The sequence below is a fragment of the Scyliorhinus torazame genome, chromosome 17 (genome assembly GCF_047496885.1).
Source record: "Scyliorhinus torazame isolate Kashiwa2021f chromosome 17, sScyTor2.1, whole genome shotgun sequence".
In the NCBI taxonomy this organism is placed as follows: domain Eukaryota; kingdom Metazoa; phylum Chordata; class Chondrichthyes; order Carcharhiniformes; family Scyliorhinidae; genus Scyliorhinus; species Scyliorhinus torazame.
Genome location: NC_092723.1, coordinates 141,876,202 through 141,894,729, shown reverse-complemented (window position 1 = coordinate 141,894,729; position 18,528 = coordinate 141,876,202). Strand labels below are relative to the sequence as shown.

At 48.3% G+C, this 18,528-nt stretch overlaps 1 long non-coding RNA gene across 1 annotated transcript in view; it reads right to left on the bottom strand.

Annotated features, from left to right (window-relative positions):
- LOC140393583 (uncharacterized) overlaps nucleotides 1–13,391 on the bottom strand; it is a 256,854-nt gene extending 243,463 nt beyond the window's left edge. Inside the window, exons 1-2 of the long non-coding RNA XR_011935677.1 lie at nucleotides 12,881–13,391; nucleotides 11,558–11,613 (exon numbers count right to left, since the gene is read on the bottom strand). This is a non-coding gene — a long non-coding RNA (uncharacterized lncRNA). The remainder of the gene's footprint in view (nucleotides 1–11,557; nucleotides 11,614–12,880) is intronic.
- Nucleotides 13,392–18,528: the final 5,137 nt, after the last annotated feature.

Here is an 18,528-nt window from a genome sequence, read left to right as displayed (position 1 = left end):
GGTCACTGTCCATGTGGAGTTTGCACATTCTTCCCGTATTTACGTGGGTTTCGCCCCCACAACCCAAAGATGTGTAGGGTAGGTGGATTGGCCATGCTAAATTGCCCCTTAATTGGAAAAAATGAATTGGGTACTCTAAATTTAAAATAATAATAATAATAAATAAATAAATAGATAATGAATATAAGAAAGGTACGTGTGGTATTATCATAAATGTAAGACCTGAAAGGGTTAAAGAAATGTCTAGAGTAGCCACTAGAGGGAGCTACAGTTACAAGTATATAAGGCATTGATGCTAAGCCTTGTGGGAAAGAGTGTGCAGAAGTTAGCTAGAGAGTTAAAGTACAGATCGTGTGAGTAAGAGCAGATCATAGATTATATCAGTATAAAGATTAGTTGTTGATGAGTAGTTTATATGTTAATAATCAACTGTGTATTCTTTAGGACTATGTATCGAATCCAAATTAGTAGTGTTAATAAATTTATAGCTTTGTTCAAGTTCAAGCTATTTTGTGGTCTTTGTGAACACTACGCCAACCATCCTGAATTTAGAAACACAAAGAACACCACATCACAAAAGTACAAGCACTCACATCACCCCTTGTACAAATATAGTACCATGTGCAATATCACATGTGCAGTTTTTCCAACCTGGTCTTCAGCATGTAGTCTCTCACCTGATTTGATTTGATTTATTATTGTCACGTGTATTAGTATACAGTGAAAAGTATTGTTTCTTGCATGCTGTACAAACAATGCATACCGTACATAGGGAAGGAGAGACTCCAGAATATAATGTTACAGTTGTAGCAAGGCGTTGAGAAAAGATCAACTTAATACGAGGTAGGTCCATTCAAAAGTCTGATGGCAGCAGGGTAGAAGCTGTTCTTGAGTCAGTTGGTACGTGACCTCAAACTTTGGTATCTTTTTCCTGACGGAAGAAGGTGGACGAGAGTATGTCCGGGGTGTGTGCGGTCCTTAATTATGCTGACTGCCTTTCTGAGGCAGCGGGAATTATAGAAAGAGTCAATGGAAGGGAGACTGGTTTGCATGATGGACTGGGCTATATTCACGACCTTTTGTAGTTTCCAGTGGGCAGAGCAGGCTCCATACCAAGCTGTGATACAACCAGAAAGAATGCTTTCTATGGTGCATCTGTCAAAGTTGGTGAAGGTCATAGCTGACATGCCAAATTTCCTTAGTCTTCTGAGAAAGTAGGCTGCAACACCTGCAACAGTTCCTGGAGACAATCAACCCCCCAAACAACACATTCCTGCAGAACCTCCTTAGCTAGGTCCACAGGAACATAATGTAACCAGAGGCTCCCCTTTAATTAAACTTGTTGAACAGTCTGGTTAGTTCTGGCAATACCGAAGCATTTGCTCTGACCTTGTTTTACACTTTCTGTCCTTTTGATCTGTACAGGTATTATACAAACATAGCTCCTTGTAAAGCTACCTTCTCTGTTCCCCTCTGCTGCACAGCTGACCCTAAACACCCTTTACATTTCAACTTATTTCCTGTTGATACTGCTTCCAGGTGAAGGGTTACTAAGTCACAGGGACCGATATTTATTTTAATACAAAATTTACAGCTGATACTTCTACAAGTGATAAAAACTCAAAGTCCCTTTGAAATATTATTTAAAAAATAATTTCAAATTCAAACATTTTAAAGTAATTACAAATTTCCCTTAATGCTACTGCTTCGTTAAACAGGTATTTTGTGTTTGTCTTCACTATAGAAGATTCAGAAAACTTCTCAAAAACGCTTTAAAATCAAAATTGGGTGAACAGGAGGGATGAACCTAAACCATCACTAGAAAAAAGGGGCTGGGAAAACTATTAGTTCGAAAGGCTGACAAGGCACCAGGACCAGATGGCCAGCATACTAGTGTTTTAAAATAAGTGGCTGCAGAGATAGTAGATGTATTGGTTATATGCTGCAATTATACAGGGCCTTGGTGAGGCCACACCTGGAATATTGTGTGCAGTTTTGGTCTCCTTATCTGAGGAAGGATGTTCTTGCTCCAGAGGGAGAAGAGTGAAGGTTGACCAGACTGATTCCAGGGATGGCAGGACTGACGTATGAGGAGAAATTGAGGGTCGGTTAGGATTGTATTCCCTGGAGTTCAGAAGAATGAGGGGGGATCTCACAGAAACCTATTAAATTCTAACAGGATTAGACAGGTTGGACGCAGGAAGGAAGTTCCCGCTGGTGGATGTATCCTGAACCAGGGGCACAGTCTGAAGATAAGGGGTAGACCATTCAGGACAGAGATGCGGAGAAATTTCTTCATCCAGGGGGTGGTGAATCTGTGGAATTCGCTACCACAGGAAGTAGTTGAGGCCAAAACATTGTGTAATTAGATATAGCTCTTGGGGCTAAATAGATCAAGTGATATCGGGGGAAGGCGGGATCAGGGTATTGAGCTTGATGATCAGCCATGATCATATTGAATGGCAGAGAAGGCTCGAAGGGCCGAATGGCCTCCTTCTGCTTATATTTTCTATGTTTCAATGAATCGCTATGTGCCACCCAACCCATACCCACTGTTTAGAAGCACAACCTCTTGCAATGCGGCAAAGATGGTCTCCTCAGATGTTTACTGAATGAGAACTTTCAGACTTTGGAGGGAAAGGGGTGTCATAACCCACACAAGACCCATGGGGATGCTTAATTGATCTCCCCGTGGAACCCATTGAATATGAGCTCCCCCACTAGTGAGCAGAGACCGGCCCAGCTGGAGCTCATAATTATCTTGTTTAAAGGCCGGCCTGAATAGGGACCAACATGCTGATCGTCCCAAATGGGACTAATACTAACACTGTGTGTGTATTTATTGTCTTAGGGTAGATTCTTTTCACTATGAATAAACCAGCGCTCACCCTACTACTCGGCCTCTTGGGTCTTTTTGCAGACGGTCACTAGAATGTGGAAATATCTTCCCAAGAGAGCAGTGCAGATTGGGTCATTGAATTTATTTAAGGTCAGGGCAGCGCAGTGGCGCAGTGGGTTAGCCCTGTTGCCTCACGGCGCCGAGGTCCCAGGTTCGATCCCGGCTCTGGGTCACTGTCCGTGTGGAGTTTGCACTTTCTCCCCGTGTTTGCGTGGGTTTCACCCCCACAACCCAAAAAAGATGTGCAGGGTAGATGGATTGGCCACGCTATATTACCCCTTAAATTGGAAAAAACGAATTGGGCACTCTAAATTTTTTTTCAAAAGAATTTATTTAAGGTAAAGTTAGACGGGTTTTTGATGTGAACCAATGGCATTGGGAAGGAAAGTGGGGTTGAGACCACATCCAGGTCAGGCATGATCTTATTGAATGGTGGAGCAGGCTCAAAGGGCTGAATGGCCTCCTCCTGCTCCTATGTTCCTATGTTCTGGATCAAAGGTTGTCACAGTTAGTATAAATAAAAAGTCCTCGAAAAATTTATGGCACTGAAAGCAACAAATTCCCTGGACTGATTAGCCCACAACCGAAGGTTCTAAGCAAGATTGCTACAGAGACAGAGGATGCAGTTTTTGTGATCTTCCAAGATTCCCTAGATTCTGCAATGACCCCAGTAGATTGGAAGATAGCAATGTAACACTGCTATCAATAAAGAAGCACGGGAGAGAACAATTAACAACAAGTCAGTTAGACTAACATTAATCATTGGGAAAACGCTGAAATCCATTATTCAGGGCATTTAGAAAATCAAAACACGATTTGGTAGAGTCAGCAAGACTGGATAATATCTAGGCTTCAGCTGATAAATGGCAAGTAACATTCACGGCACACAAATGCCAGGCAATGGCCATTTCCAACAAGAGAGAAACTAACTAACCTTGCCGTTCAATGACATTACTATCACTGAATCCCCCACCACTGATCAGTAACTTAACTAGACCACGGTAGCACAGTTGCTTCAGGTTGCACAAGTGCCAGGGTCCCAGGTTTGATTCCCGGCTGGGTCACTGTCTGTGTGGAGGCTGCACGTTCTCCCTGTGTCTGCGTGGGTTTCCTCCGGGTGCTCCGGTTTCCTCCCACAAGTCCTGAAAGACATGCTGTTAGGTAATTTGGACATTCTGAATTCTCCCTTTGTGTACCCGAACAGGTGCCGGAATGTGACGACTAGGGGCTTTTTACAGTGGCTTCTTTGCAATGTTAACGTAAGCCTACTTGTGATAATAAAGATTATTGTTATTATTAGACCAGCCACATCAATACTGTTGTAAAATAAGCAAACCGGACGGATGCTTGAATTCTGTGACATGGAATTCACCACCTGACTCTTCAAGGCCTGTGCACCATCAATAAATAGGTGGTTGAATACGCCACTTGTCTGGATAAGTGTAACTCCAACAGCACATACGAATGGAGCAGCCCGCTTGATGGGCACACCATTCACCACCTCAAACATTCACTTCCCCCACCACTGGCACGCACTGGCCGCAATGTGCACCATCTACAAGATACACTTCAGCAACACACCAAGGATCCTTCAGTTTTCAAACCTGCGATCCCCACCACTGAGAAGAACTGATTGGAACATCATCACCTCTGTTTATCAATCAGCATTTTGTGCGGAGGAGAGAATAAAGGGTAACCAGCAATGGGGACTTTAACTGACCCTGTGTGCCATTGGATCAGTGAAGACTGACCTGTGTACTTATCACCACCACATTTTTCACACTGACTTCTTCATTTCTTGCCCAGTTTTACCCCATTATCACTTTTTCAAGATTTCTTAACCATTTTTCCTCAAATAGAATGTAAAAATGAATTACCTTTAAGTGTTGCAATTTAAACTGAACACCCCTTGAATTGATCTTCACACTAAACATGTTTATCTGTTAATAAATCAAGAATTCAAGATGAATTCCACAGTTCGCTTTTGGCACATTGGTAGGAATTTTAATCTGATGGGGTGCGTGGGCTTGGATGTGGGAGGATTAAATCAGCCAGAACTGAGAGTATTCCCGAGGCTAGCTTCACCCTGCCAACGTCCGTCTATAAATTGGCTGTGTTTGGCTGGTTGCACACAACACTTTGGGAGATTAGGTTGCCTTTTGGTGTCTGACAGTCACTCAATGAGAATAACATTTCCACACAGTTTACGTTCTGGCGTCTTTGGACTAGCAGAACATTTGAGGAGACAAGGGATGGTTGCCCATTTCAAACCTGACCGATATCACCTATCGGAGACCTGACCGATGAAATCCCAAAATACTACAATGAATGCCATATGACCGACAGATGTGTGGCTGAACAAGTTGTTAGTATGCCAAAGAATTGCTCTCAGCCTCAAACTCAACCTCAAGAAGACTCAAGTCCTTTACCAACCCGTCCCAGGGCAAGATCTGGTCTCTCCCTCCAGCAAGATCAACGGAGAAACCAAGGCAAATGTGGAACAGTTCCCATACCTGGGGAACCACCCCTCCTCTAAGACTGACATTGAGCAGGGACGCAAAATCGTATCTGCTCCGCGAGCGCCTCTTTCAGGCGCCTAAGGACGAGAATCTTTGACAACCGGCAACACCTGTGCTGACACCAAGATTCTCGTGTACTCGGCAGTTGTCCTCCCAACTCTTCTATATGGGTCAGAAACTTAGACTACTTATAGGTGCCACTATAGGCCTTGGAGAGGTGCCATCAACGTTGTCTGAGGTGGCTTCTCCGCATCAGCTGGGAAGACAGGCACACTAAATTCAATGTCCTTGAAGGCCCCAAGAGCACCAAAGTAGAGGCCATGATCTGAAACCCACACCATTGGGCTGACCATGTGCTTAGGATATCAGAGTCCCCACTACCAATGCAAATCTTCTTTGCACAGCTCAAGGAAGGCCTCCAAGGAAGGACAAAGGAAATGCTTCAAAGCCACCATGAAGGCTTACCTCAAGAAATGTACATAGATGTCAACACCAGGGAGATCCTTGCTCAGATGAAGTCTACTTGGAAGAATCTTCTGCTAAATGGACATGTTTCTTCGAGGGCACCTGATGGCAAGAGGAGGCTCATAAATGAAGCCTGAGAGAGGATTACTTGCGATCGAGAGTGCAAGGACTGATCCCTAGTCCCGGAAAAACCTGCCAAGTGTGCGGTCGATGATGCGGCACTAAGGGCGGGCTCATCAACCACACAAGAACCCACACAACCCATGACCAGTAACACGGAGTTTCTTAAGTGGACAATCATACTCATTAGCGAGTGATCTCCAAATAAGAAGAGTATGCTGACGATGTGACAGTTCTGGGGATCAAGACAAGGAGTGAATGCAGCTCACATTGTTGGCCAGGAATGCAGGAATGGACTTAAAAATGCAAGGTTCATTTATGTTACACCCTGGTGTCAGAATCTTAAACAACGGTCATTCTTTCCATGGGGCATCATTGCAGCCCTAATTGGCGTTAGATACTGGTGGCAGTCTCGCCAGATGGCCATCATGAGGCATCCGGCAATTCTCACTTGCTACCACACTGAGCATCATTTTCATCAGATTGCACCCATATTTATAAACAATTCTTTCCGCAATTGTGATCAGTAGGTTTGGAGGGCCTGTCAGTGCATTTTTTGCTGCTGCTAAATGATTCTTTTGATCGGTACAGTTTGTGTCCAGCTGAGCAGAGCTTGAGAGGGCTGAGCCCTCAGATACGGACTCTCCATGCGTGCCCTTGCCACCAGCATCTGCTAATTCCCACTTGTGATGTGAGAACACAACTTGCTTGCCCGCACAGTTCCTCCTCACTGTGAGTATCTGACCTTATGCATGGTGAGGATGAGTCCTCTAATGGTACTCCCTAAGAAGCAATCAGCTCCTCTGGGGAATCAAAAAAAAAATGTGTTCATGGGATGTGGATGCTGCAGCGGCCTGTGCCAGCATTTCCACCTCTTATTGCCCTTGAGGGGGCATTGAAGAGTCAACCACATTGCTGGGGATCTGGAGTCACATGTCGGCAGGATGTATAAGGATGGCAGATTTCCTTCCTTAAAGGGCATTAGTGAACCAGATGGGTTTTTACGACAGTCGGCAATGGTTTCATGGTCATCATTAGACTTTTTAATTCCAGGTTTTTATTGAATTCAAATTTCACCATCTGCAGTGATGGGATTCGAACCCGGGACCCCAGAGCATTACCCTGGGTCTCTGGGTTACTAGTCCAGCGACAATACCACCGCTCCACCACTTCCCCCTATTTCACCAGTTGTTGGAGCCAGGTCAGCATGATTGAGTATTGAATGGCATGTGCATCGCTGATATTTAATTGTGTCGCCAGAGATTCCCTATCTCTCCATTCTAGATGGACAGAGAACTTTCTTCTCTTCAGTTGTAAGCTCTGTGATCTGTGGAAGCCCAGCTCCAGATTGCTCTCTCCTTCATGTTCTGTGTTGTCTACTTCTGAATCAGGGAGAAAGAACAGACCTGTGAATTACTCTAATGGCTTTGATGGTATGGGTTCATCCAGTAGCTGCAGTACATTTGGTGAGGGGGACTATCATGGGGAGATATGAAATTATATAAGGATGAACGCGAATGGAAGTACTGCATGGAAAGATGGCGATTTGGGAAAGTGTATAGGAACAGAATGTTTGGAGCGTGTACAAGGTAAGTGGATGTGAGGAGTGATGTGGTGGAATAGCTTTGAAAAGGCAAAGTGATTGGGTGGGGTGATGCACACAGCAGGATATAGGTGAATGTGCAACTGTGCTCACCTATCCTGACCTGCCAAGCTAAGGAAAGCACTTTCTGAATTAAATCCAGGAGTGTGACCCAATGCTTCTGCTGCTCACGTTCTGAGACACCTCCAGCCACAATTTCTTAGTATCAGCCGCAGGTTTCTTCCTCCCACTGCTAGGCCACATGTGGTGACCCAGCCTGAGATCTAAACTATTCTGGTGCTAATCCTACAGTCCCTACCAGGAGTGAGAGGGATGGTCTAGTGTGTGTCTGGTTTTATAATAAGTTGTGTAATGCCCTCTAGTGGTCGTGCCACAGCCGGGTGTTCTGATTAACCCCTTAGTTACATGTCAGTCTACATATCATTACACTATCCGCTGCATTGCTTGCCCATTGCCATTCACAGATGCTTGCTGTGAGCATACTGTCTGTTGCCTTTTCCTACATTGCAACAGCGGTTCAAAAAGAAATATCATTAACTACAAGTGTTTTGGGGTGTTCTGCGGTTGTGAAAGATGCTCTATAAGTGAAATTTCTTTCTTTCTGGGAATCAGTGGAATGATAAAGGCTACGGTAAGAAAATGAAGGTTAGCGGGAATCTGGTCCCAAAATCTGACCCATGTACTGGTAAATTTTCACATTAATATGGAAACTGTTTCCATTATTTCTCCCCCCCCCCCCCCCCCCCTCCACTCCCACCACCATCCTCTCCCCCAGGGTTAGTTCCTCCATTCAAGCTGGGGGAGGGGTGGATGAGCCAATTCACAGAATCACAGGTGCAGAAGGAAGCCATTTGGTCCAGTGTGTCTGCAACAGCTCTCCAAATGAGCAACAACATGGATTAATGCCATTCCTCTACACATTGTTTCAATCCAGTCATCTAATGCCCCGATTGAACCTGCCTCCACCACACTTCCAGGCCGTGCATTCCAAGCCAGAACCACTCGTTGTGTGAAAAGGTTTTTTCTCACATCACATTTGCTTCTTTTGCAAATCGCTTTAAATCTGTGCCCTCGCGTTCGTGATCCTTTTACGAGCACGAACAATTTCTCCCGGTCTACTCTGTCTAGCCCCCTCATGATTATCTCCAAGGAGAACAGTCCCAACCTCTCCAACCTAATCTCATAACTGTAGTTTCTCATCCCGAGAACTCCTCACAGCTCCGAGCAGTACATCAAAGGCACATCACGGAAGAACGGCATTGCATTCGGCCATCCTGATTCCATCCGACCTCTCTTGCCTGCAATTTCAAACTCTTCCAAATTCCATAGAACATACAGTGCAGAAGGAGGCCATTCGGCCCATCGAGTCTGCACCGACCAACTTAAACCCTCACTTCCACCCAGAGGAAGCCCTATCCCCGTAACCCAATAACCCTTCCTAACCTTTTTGGACACTAAGGGCAATTTAGCCTGGCCAATCCACCTAACCTGCACGTCTTTGGACTGTGGGAGGAAACTGGAGCACCCGGAGGAAACCCACACAGACATGGGGAGAACGTGCAGACGTTCCTGGGAGCGGGGTCTGCCGGCTTTCACCAGCTAAGCTGCGCCGCAGCGCGATGCTTTTCCGGGGCAGCGTGGCCGGAAGTTCGCACCCAATATGTCAGGTTTTGGGCACGTTATGTAGGTGTTTCCCAACGGCTGCAGCACGGAGAATCACCCCGCTATTCAATGGCATTTTATCGTTTGTTTTAGTCTCAGGGAATTTCTCTCCACTGAGGCCACACTTCAGTCATTTCCCGCTGGCGAGGACAGCAGGAATGGCTCCTCACAGATCGGAGTGCCAATTTGGAAGGCTGCCCCGATCATCCCCCCCCATCCCCTTCCCCCATCGTTTTAGACACCCTCGCCCCCACAACCTCAGGGAGGCTGCTGGGAACACCCCCTCACCCATCTATCTGGTAAGGCCCCCCAGGCCCGATCACTGGCAGTGCCAAACTGACTCGCAGGTACCCTGACACTGCCAACTCGGCAGTGAAAGAATTCCACAAAATTAGTCAAACATGTCTTGCCTTTCATGAACCCATGCTGCGTCTGCCCAATGGGACAATCTCTATCTAGATGTCTCGCTATTTCTTCCTCAATGATAGATTCAAGCATTTTGCCCACTACAGAAGTTAAGCTAACCGGCCTATAGTTAAGAGGGATCTAGGTATCCATGTACATAGATCCCTGAAAGTTGCCATCCAGGTTGATAGGGTTGTGAAGAAGGCCTATGGAGTGTTGGCCTTTATTGGTAGAGGGATTGAGTTCCGGAGTCGGGAGGTCATGTTGCAGCTATACAGAACTCTGGTACGGCCGCATTTGGAGTATTGCGTACAGTTCTGGTCACCGCATTATAGGAAGGACGTGGAGGCTTTGGAGCGGGTGCAGAGGCGATTTACCAGGATGTTGCCTGGTATGGAGGGAAAATCTTATGAGGAAAGGCTGATGGACTTGAGGTTGTTTTCGTTGGAGAGAAGAAGGTTAAGAGGAGACTTAATAGAGGCATACAAAATGATCAGGGGGTTGGATAGAGTGGACAGTGAGAGCCTTCTCCCGCGGATGGATATGGCTGGCACGAGGGGACATAACTTTAAGCTGAGGGGTAATAGATATAGGACAGAGGTCAGAGGTAGGTTCTTTACGCAAAGAGTAGTGAGGCCGTGGGATGCCCTACCTGCTACAGTAGTGAACTCGCCAACATTGAGGGCATTTAAAAGTTTATTGGATAAACATATGGATGATAATGGCATAGTGTAGGTTAGATGGCTTTTGTTTCGGTGCAACATCGTGGGCCGAAGGGCCTGTACTGCGCTGTATTGTTCTATGTTCTAACCGTCTTTTGTCTACCTCTTGTTATGGGCCAGAGGTTCGAGAACCCCAAAGTGTATCATGGAGTTCACCTGACCCACAACGTTTAATAGATTGTGGCATGGGGAGCACACGGCTCACTCTACAGGTGTGGTACAGCAGAAATGGAAAAGTATTTTTTAAAGCAAAACAATGTTTATTCTATGAACTCAAGTTAACCTTTTTAAAACATACAGTGAACATCTTAGCAACTATCAATTCAAATACAACCCCCAAAGAATACAACACTTGGTAATCCTTTAAGCTTTCCTTTTAATGTCCATAAGACGTAAAACACCTTTTACCAGAAGCACATCAGGTTAAAGTCACTACTGTTATTAGTTTTAAATCACCAGGAACGATTTACAGTCTTTAGATTACAGAGAGAGATTCATACACCTTCTGGCTGTGACTGCAGCTATCCAGCTCTGAAAACAAAACTAAAACACACCCTGCAGCAAACAGCCTAAAACAAAAGTAAAAAGCTGACAGACAGCCCAGCCCCACCCACTCTCTGACATCACTGCAGTAATAAACACCCATTTCTTAAAGGTACTCTCACTACAGATACTTATATACACACCCATTTATAAACACCCATTTCTTAAAGGTACTCTCACATGACAGAGTTATGGAAGGAAAGTAGAGTCAAGGCCCCAAACCAATCAGCCATAGTTTTACTGAATGGAGGAGCAGGCTCAAGGGGGCGTTTGGCCTACTCCTGTTCCTAATTCTGATCTTATTTCTTCAGAGACAGTAACCCAAGAATCAACCCTGTTGCTTCTCCCCACATTCAGTCATGCATCGTCAAACTGCTGCTGCTGCGTAACTAATGCTGGTAAGTTATGCAGGGTTAAAATAAAAGAGGTCCGACACAAAATCAAAGCTTCCTTTGCCCTTGATATACATTCCAGTGCCTCGTTAGCTTTCTTGCCAACAGAATTATGTTGGCAAGATATTTTTAGTCAGGTTCGATAATCACATCAAGGATCCTTTTGTGCAGATTTATCCCACTGTTTGCACCTCTGTAACATAAGTCCTTACTTTACATCCACTCACATTCCATTCAAGCTGCAATTCCTCAGGGAGTCACCCAGAACAGATTTTCCAGATCCCTGTAATGAGACAAAAATTCAGAAGTGTGGGAAATAAACTATTGTTCTGGCAATTAATATTTGGCAATCGGCTCAAAGACTTTTGGAATAAATACTCATGGAAGATTACAGGAGGGGATTATATGGACAGGGAATTAGACTTGTTTCTGGAGAGAGATGGGATGGAATAGCACAAGGTAGGTAAGGCTCTTTTCTCTCTTGTACATCTCCCACTCCCTCATCCCATCATTGACAAATCTAAATCCAATCTATGGAAGTAATTCCCAAATTCCGTCTGCCCTTCCACCTCCTTTAAAATGTATCTTTCTGATCGACCCAAGGTTTCTTCTCTTATGGTGTCCATTTTATTCCCACCTCGCAAAAGAGACTTTGGGTTTCTTCAGTCTTAAAGGTTAAATTGGTGTTAAGGTAAGAGTTCACTTGTTGGGCCTATGAGGAAAGATGGAAACCTCAAGGTGATTGTTCAAATGATCCAAGTAAAATATTCCCTTTCATTATTGATTCTGGTCACACCAGACAACTGTTAAAACAAAAAGTTTTGAAATAATGATGGAAATAAGAGGGGGAGGAGCCTTTCATCCAAAGGGGACTCAAGTTGTTAAAAGGTAAGTTGTGAGAATAATGAAGAGACTGTAAAAGATATAGACAACGTGTAATATCTCCCATGCTCCCCAGTATCGGATGGGGGGGGGGGGGGGGGGTAACCCAAAGATACCCTTTCGGAATCCCTTTCAGAATTTCACAGGTAAGATTTGCATAGTAATTGCCCAGAAGTGAAAACTTCCTCTGGGTAATTGGGCTGCGATGAGAACCATCCGAAAATACCGTTTAAAAGGCAAACTTTGGTGGTTTTAACTGTGTTGCAACAATAGTTACCCAGAAAGAGTTAGAAGAATTAAAACCTCACCACGGATTCCCCCACGCACTCAAAACTTCTCCTCCTCCCCCAGGCCTAACTGGACGTAAACCTATGCCCCCAAGGCTGACCCCCCTCTCCCTCCCTCCACGCCCAAGCTGTGACCAGACCAACCTCACCCCTGCCCGACCCGATCCAACACGCCCACAGTCCCCCAACATGGGCCAAGGCTCAACAACCCCACCTCATCTCCAATGCCCGACTCCCCCCACGCCACCCAGCAGGGGGCCCGACGATCCCTCAATCTCCAACCCCCCGTGATGTCTGATGCGCCACACGACCTTCAGTCCCCCACTGACTGCCGATCCCCCTGATCGCCAAACCCTTGCCCTCCAATTACTATCCACCTACCTTAAACATTTACTTTCTTCCTTGGCCTCTCAATTTCACTGGACCGTTAAACTAACTTGGTTTACTGCGGCTGGTACTTTAAAAAAGGCCTGTCCTCTTCACTCCGACTCTCCTGCACTTGCACTTTGACGCTGAGCCTTGAGGCACTGCTTGGACCGTGACCTTCCTGAGTCGGACAATCAGGCGAGGCACGCTGGAATTAGGCACGGAGTGATTGCCACTCTGAGGGGGTTCAGGATCAGACTTAGTGGTATGATCCCCTAAGAGGCCAATAATGTTTAAAAAGAGATATGTTTTCAAATGGCTCAAGAAAGTGAAACAAAATTCACAGTTTAAGACTTTTACTGTAAGAAAAAAACTAAAATCAGCATAAGACTGAAGCAGCAAATAAAGTCAAGTAGGCCTTCTGTCTGGTGAATAATAAAATCATCACTTTTTCTGCTTCAGGGACAGAACTGGCTGTCTCTATCTCTGCTCATGCACTCTTTCTCTCAGACTCTTACAGACTCCCTTGTCTCTGGGAGTTTCAAGGATACATTGGAAAAACCTTGTAACCCAATACTACAATGGCTTACTATGGACTCTTCGCTTTCTCAAAACCCATCTCCATGGCAACGTGAATCACATGGGCCTTGCATCCAGTTGAAATTCTAATTAGCTATCCTCTGGACCCCAACTCCATTCTAGCTTGTAATTAAATGGACATTTTGAAGCATAAATTTATAAAAGCATTCATAAAACCGACATTCCTAAGGCTTGGAGACTAAGGGTGAAGCTTTCTAATTTTTTTATGGAATGGCAGGAAAAACAGGTGGGAAGCCGCCGGCTCCAAGGATGGTTTCCTCCGACATAGTTTTAGCGAAAAAAAGCGAAAGGTCCCATGGTGCAACACTGGCAAGATGGACTCGAATTGAGCCCGCCCCACCTGCAACTTAGGTTTTTAAAAGATTGGAAGGCATTTTTTAAAGGGCGCCTAGGTTTTAATAAATGGAAATGGAAATCGCAACCCCGCACAACCACCCCCCCCTCCCCCCACCACCATCGTGCCCTGGAGGTGTACTCACCTGTACGGTTCCGGGGGGTTCAGCTTGCCAGGTGTACGTAGTGGGGGACCTGTTGATTCGTGTCAGTGTGCCCTCAGACCGACGTGAATGGACAATTTAATGGGGGGGCAAAGACTATCAGGGACCAAGATCTGACAATGATATTTAAATCTATGTGAATAATGATCCTGACTATCAAAGGCAAGATTCCCGTCACATCGATGACGGGGACACTCGATAGGATAAATCCCGCCAGCGCAAATTGAATTTCTAGCCTTTCGTGGGATTTTGCACTATTTGCAGCTAGGGGAATGAAAATGTCAAATGTTCACAATTAAAACATGCAACAGCTGATGTCTTTGTCACGTTAATCATCACAGCGTGTCTGTTTGAACTCCAGCCCCTGTTGGGGGCAAGGAGAGATTGGGAAGGAGGGGATTGCAGGGGAGGAGGTTTGGGGGAAGGAGGGACTCAGGAGGAATAGAGGGATTAGGGGAAGAAGGGATGGGGGATAGGAGGGATTGGGAGTGGGGGGGAGCTGTTGGGCAAAGCCTCGTCTCATGAGAATTGGGTGAGGATGAAGGCGTTTCAGGTCCCCCCGGGCATGCTCGACGTTCGCCGCTGCCTGTCCTCCATCCTCCGTCTCCTCTTCGGTCATCCCTAGTCTCGTCCTCCATCCCCCCCTGGTCTGCCTCATTCTCCTCCTTAGACAAGGCTGCATGTCCCTCCTCCTCCTGCATGTTACCCCACAAATGTGCCAGGTTGTGGAGGGCACAGCAGACCACCACAAAGCGGTAGACCCTCTGGGGGTGTACTCCAGTGCTCCATCAGAGCAATCTAGGCATCAGAACCGCACTTTGAGCAGACCGATGCACCGCTCAATGACAGCACAGGCGACAGCATGGGTCTCATTTTATCTGGTTTCTGCCTCCGTCTCTGGCCTTTGCACTGGCATCATCAGCCAAGACCCCAGTGGGTACTCCGCATCCCCAAGAGCCAACCCATCATCCTGGGGTGGTCCTTGAAAACGTCGGGGATCTCCGAGTGTCCCAAGATGTAGCTGTCACTCCCTAGGAAGTGTGCACAAACATGCATGATCTGGAGGTGATGGTTGCACATGAGTTGAACATTCAGGGAGTGGAACCACTTCCTGTTAATTATTATTATATTTTCTCCCCCCCCCCCGAGTCTCACTTCCCCCCCCCGTCTCTCTTCCCCCCCCCCGAGTCTCTCTTCCCCCACCATCTCTCTTCCCCCCCGAGTCTCTCTTCCCCCCATCTCTCGTTCCCCCCCCCGAGTCTCTTGTTGCCCCCCCAACCCCCCGAGTCTCTCTTTCTCCCCCCCGAATCTCTCTTTCTCCCCCCCCGAGTCTCTCTTTCTCCCCCCCGAGTCTCTCTTTCTCCCCCCCCCGAGTCTCTCTTTCTTCCCCCCCCGAGTCTCTCTTTCTTCCCCCCCCCGAGTCTCTTTTTCTCCCCCGCCCAAGTCTCTCTTCCCCCCCCGCGTCACTCTTTCCCCCCCCCCGAGTCTCTCTTTCCCCCCCGAGTCTCTCTTTCCCCCCCGTCTCTCTTCCCCCCCCCCAGTCTCTCTTTCTCCCCCCCGCCAAGTCTCTCTTTCTTCCCCCACCCCCCCGAGTCTCTCTTTCTCCCCCCGCCCCGAGTCTCTATTTCCCCCGCCCCGAGTCTCTCTTTCCCCCCCCCCGAGTCTCTCTTTCCCCCCTCGAGTCTCTCTTTCTCCCCCCCGAGTCTCTCTTTCTCCCCCCCCGAGTCTCTCTTTCCCCCCCCGAGTCTCTCTTTCCCCCCCCGAGTCTCTCTTCCCCCCCCCGAGTCCCTCTTTCCCCCCCGCCGTCTCTCTTTCCCCCCATCTCTCTTTCCCCCCCCAGTCTCTCTTTCTCCCCCACCCCCCCGAGTCTCTCTTTCTCCCCCCCCGAGTCTCTCTTTCTCCCCCCCGAGTCTCTCTTTCTCCCCCACCCCCCCAAGTCTCTCTTTCTCCCCCCCGAGTCTCTCTTTCTTCCCCCACCCCCCCCCGAGTCTCTCTTTCTCCCCCATCCCCCCGAGCCTCTCTTTCTCCCCCACCCCCCGAGTCTCTCTTTCTCTCCCACCCCCCGAGTCTATCTTTCTCCCCCCCGAGTCTCTCTTTCTCCCCCCCCGAGTCTCTCTTTCTCCCCCCCCCGAGTCTCTCTTTCTCCCCCCCCCCCGAGTCTCTCTTTCCCCCCAAGTCTCTCTTTCTTCCCCCCAGTCTCTCTTTCTCCTCCCCACCCGAGTCTCTCTTTCTCCCCCCCAGTCTCTCTTTCTCCCCCCCCCCCGAGTATCTCTCTCCCCCCCCCTCAAGTCTCTCTTTCTCCCCCCCCCCCCGCACTTCCTGTCAATGAAGGTTGCTCCTAGATGCTCCAGCGCAAGGTGACATACGTACCATCTATTACCCCCTGAACCTTGGCCATCTCAGCGATGGTGGAGAATTCTGTAGCCCGGGCATCTTGGTGGGCCTGGTCCAGCTCAAAGCTGATAGTGTCTGATGCTCGGGCATACAGGGCATCCGTGACCTTACCGATGCACTTGTGGGTTGTAGTTTGGGAAATACCACACAAGTTCCCACTCGAGCCCGAGAATGAACCGGTGGCATAGAACCCAGGGCTGCAATGTCTCCCATGGCCACCGGGGACGGATGTGCTCCGCCTCCACGGAGTGCCAAGTCCGCGAGAACCTGACACAGGTCTCTTTGTCGGGATGCAGTCTCCTGTGGCACATGCTGTCCATCATCTGGTCGAAAGACCAATGATGCTTTGGACCATCGCACACGTCCCCCTCTCGGTTCCTCCTCGGCCTGATGGGTGGTCGGGTCTTTAGAGTGTGAGCGGCCCACTGCACATGAGGTGCCGCCTGCAGCTGCCACCTCCGATATCTCCCTGCCTCGACTGCCACCAGCAACATGAGGGCAGCCCCTGCGGGACCCACAGCGTCAGCCATATTGTTGTATCTGTAAGGAATTGGAGAGCGATAGAGATTGACAATCAGTTAGGGCTTCCACCTCGGGACCATCAAATCCCCCAAGACTCCCCAGCCTTACGTGTCCCACCGTCTCTCAGTGCGCCATCCACAGAGACAGTTGTGCTGGAAAACCTCACTCACCCCCGGCCATAGCTGGAGCCCCACATCCCAGGCCCCTATCCTCCCATGATCCACACACTCACCCTTTGGTCGTGACGATATCCCCAGTGATGAAGCCCAGCTCTTGAGTGTTTGATTGTTGGCTGCTGCTTCTGTGGTGCTGACACTCCTCAAGTTCAGGCAAACTGTTCAGGTTTCAAAGTTTGATTGAAATGCGATGCAATAATCATCGTCTGAGGCATGGCACAGATACCCACGAGAAGCCACTTGAGAGTTATGAAGTGCTCTCTGTGGTAGTCACCACTGTTGTATTATATTGTATATATGGGTATTACGGTAAGGCCCCTGTACTACAGGTACAGGGGTAGATCCCTGCCTGCTGGCTCCGCCCAGGAGGCGGAGTATAAATGTGTGTGCTCTCCGAACAGCAGCCATTTCGTAAGCTGCTGTAGGAGGCCACACATCTCTGTGTAATAAAGCCTCAATTACATTCTACTCTCGTCTCGTCGTAATTGATAGTGCATCAATTTATTACATAGAGATTTTTCAGAGATGGACCTCCGCATCAAGCCGGATCGCCTGCAGCTGCATCCTCAAGCAGACAACGCCAACAAGGACTTCCAACATTTGCTAGCTTGCTTTGACGCATACATCGGGTCTGCGCCAGACCCAATCTCAAAAGCACAGAAGCTCCAGATTCTGTACACATGGCTGAACTCCAACGTTTTTCCCCTCGTCTAGGATGTGCCAACCTACGCAGAGGTAATACTGAAGGAGAATTACGCTCAGCAGACCAACAAGATCTACGCCTGGCACCTCCTATCCACGCGGCACCAACTTCCCGGTGATTCTGTGGAAGATTTCTGGCGTGCCCTGCTCGCCCTGGTGAGAGACTGTGACTGCCAGGCCGTTTCGGCCACTGAACATTCGAACCTGCTAATGAGAGACTCGTTCGTTACGGGCATAGGGTCTGACTACATCCGCCAGCGCCTCTTAGAAGGGGCCACGTTTGACCTCGCGGTGACCAAGAAACTAGCGCTCTCGATCACGGTCGCCTCACGCAACGTACAGGCTTATGCCCCCAACCCCACAGCCCACCCCCTCTGTGCATCGTGGACCCCGCCAGCAGCCACCCCATCGTGGACCCCATCAGCGACCGCCCTCAGCCAACCCCACGCCTGCGCCGCGCGGCAGCCAACCAACCCCAGGGGACCCAAGTGCTACTTCTGCGGACAGACAAAACACCGCCAGCAGCGCTGCCCGGCGCGGAGCGCGCTCTGCAAGGCCTGTGGCAAGAAGGGACATTTCGCTGCAGTGTGCCAGGCCCGCTCAATCACCGCTATTGTCCCTGCACCCCGAGCGTGCGGCCAGTGGGCGCCGCCATCTTCCTCGCCTCAGACTACGTGCGGCCCATGGGCGGTGCCATTTTGCTCCACTCACAACACGTGCAGCCCATGGGCGCTGCCATCTTGCTTGCCTCAGAACCAATGGGCGCCGCCAT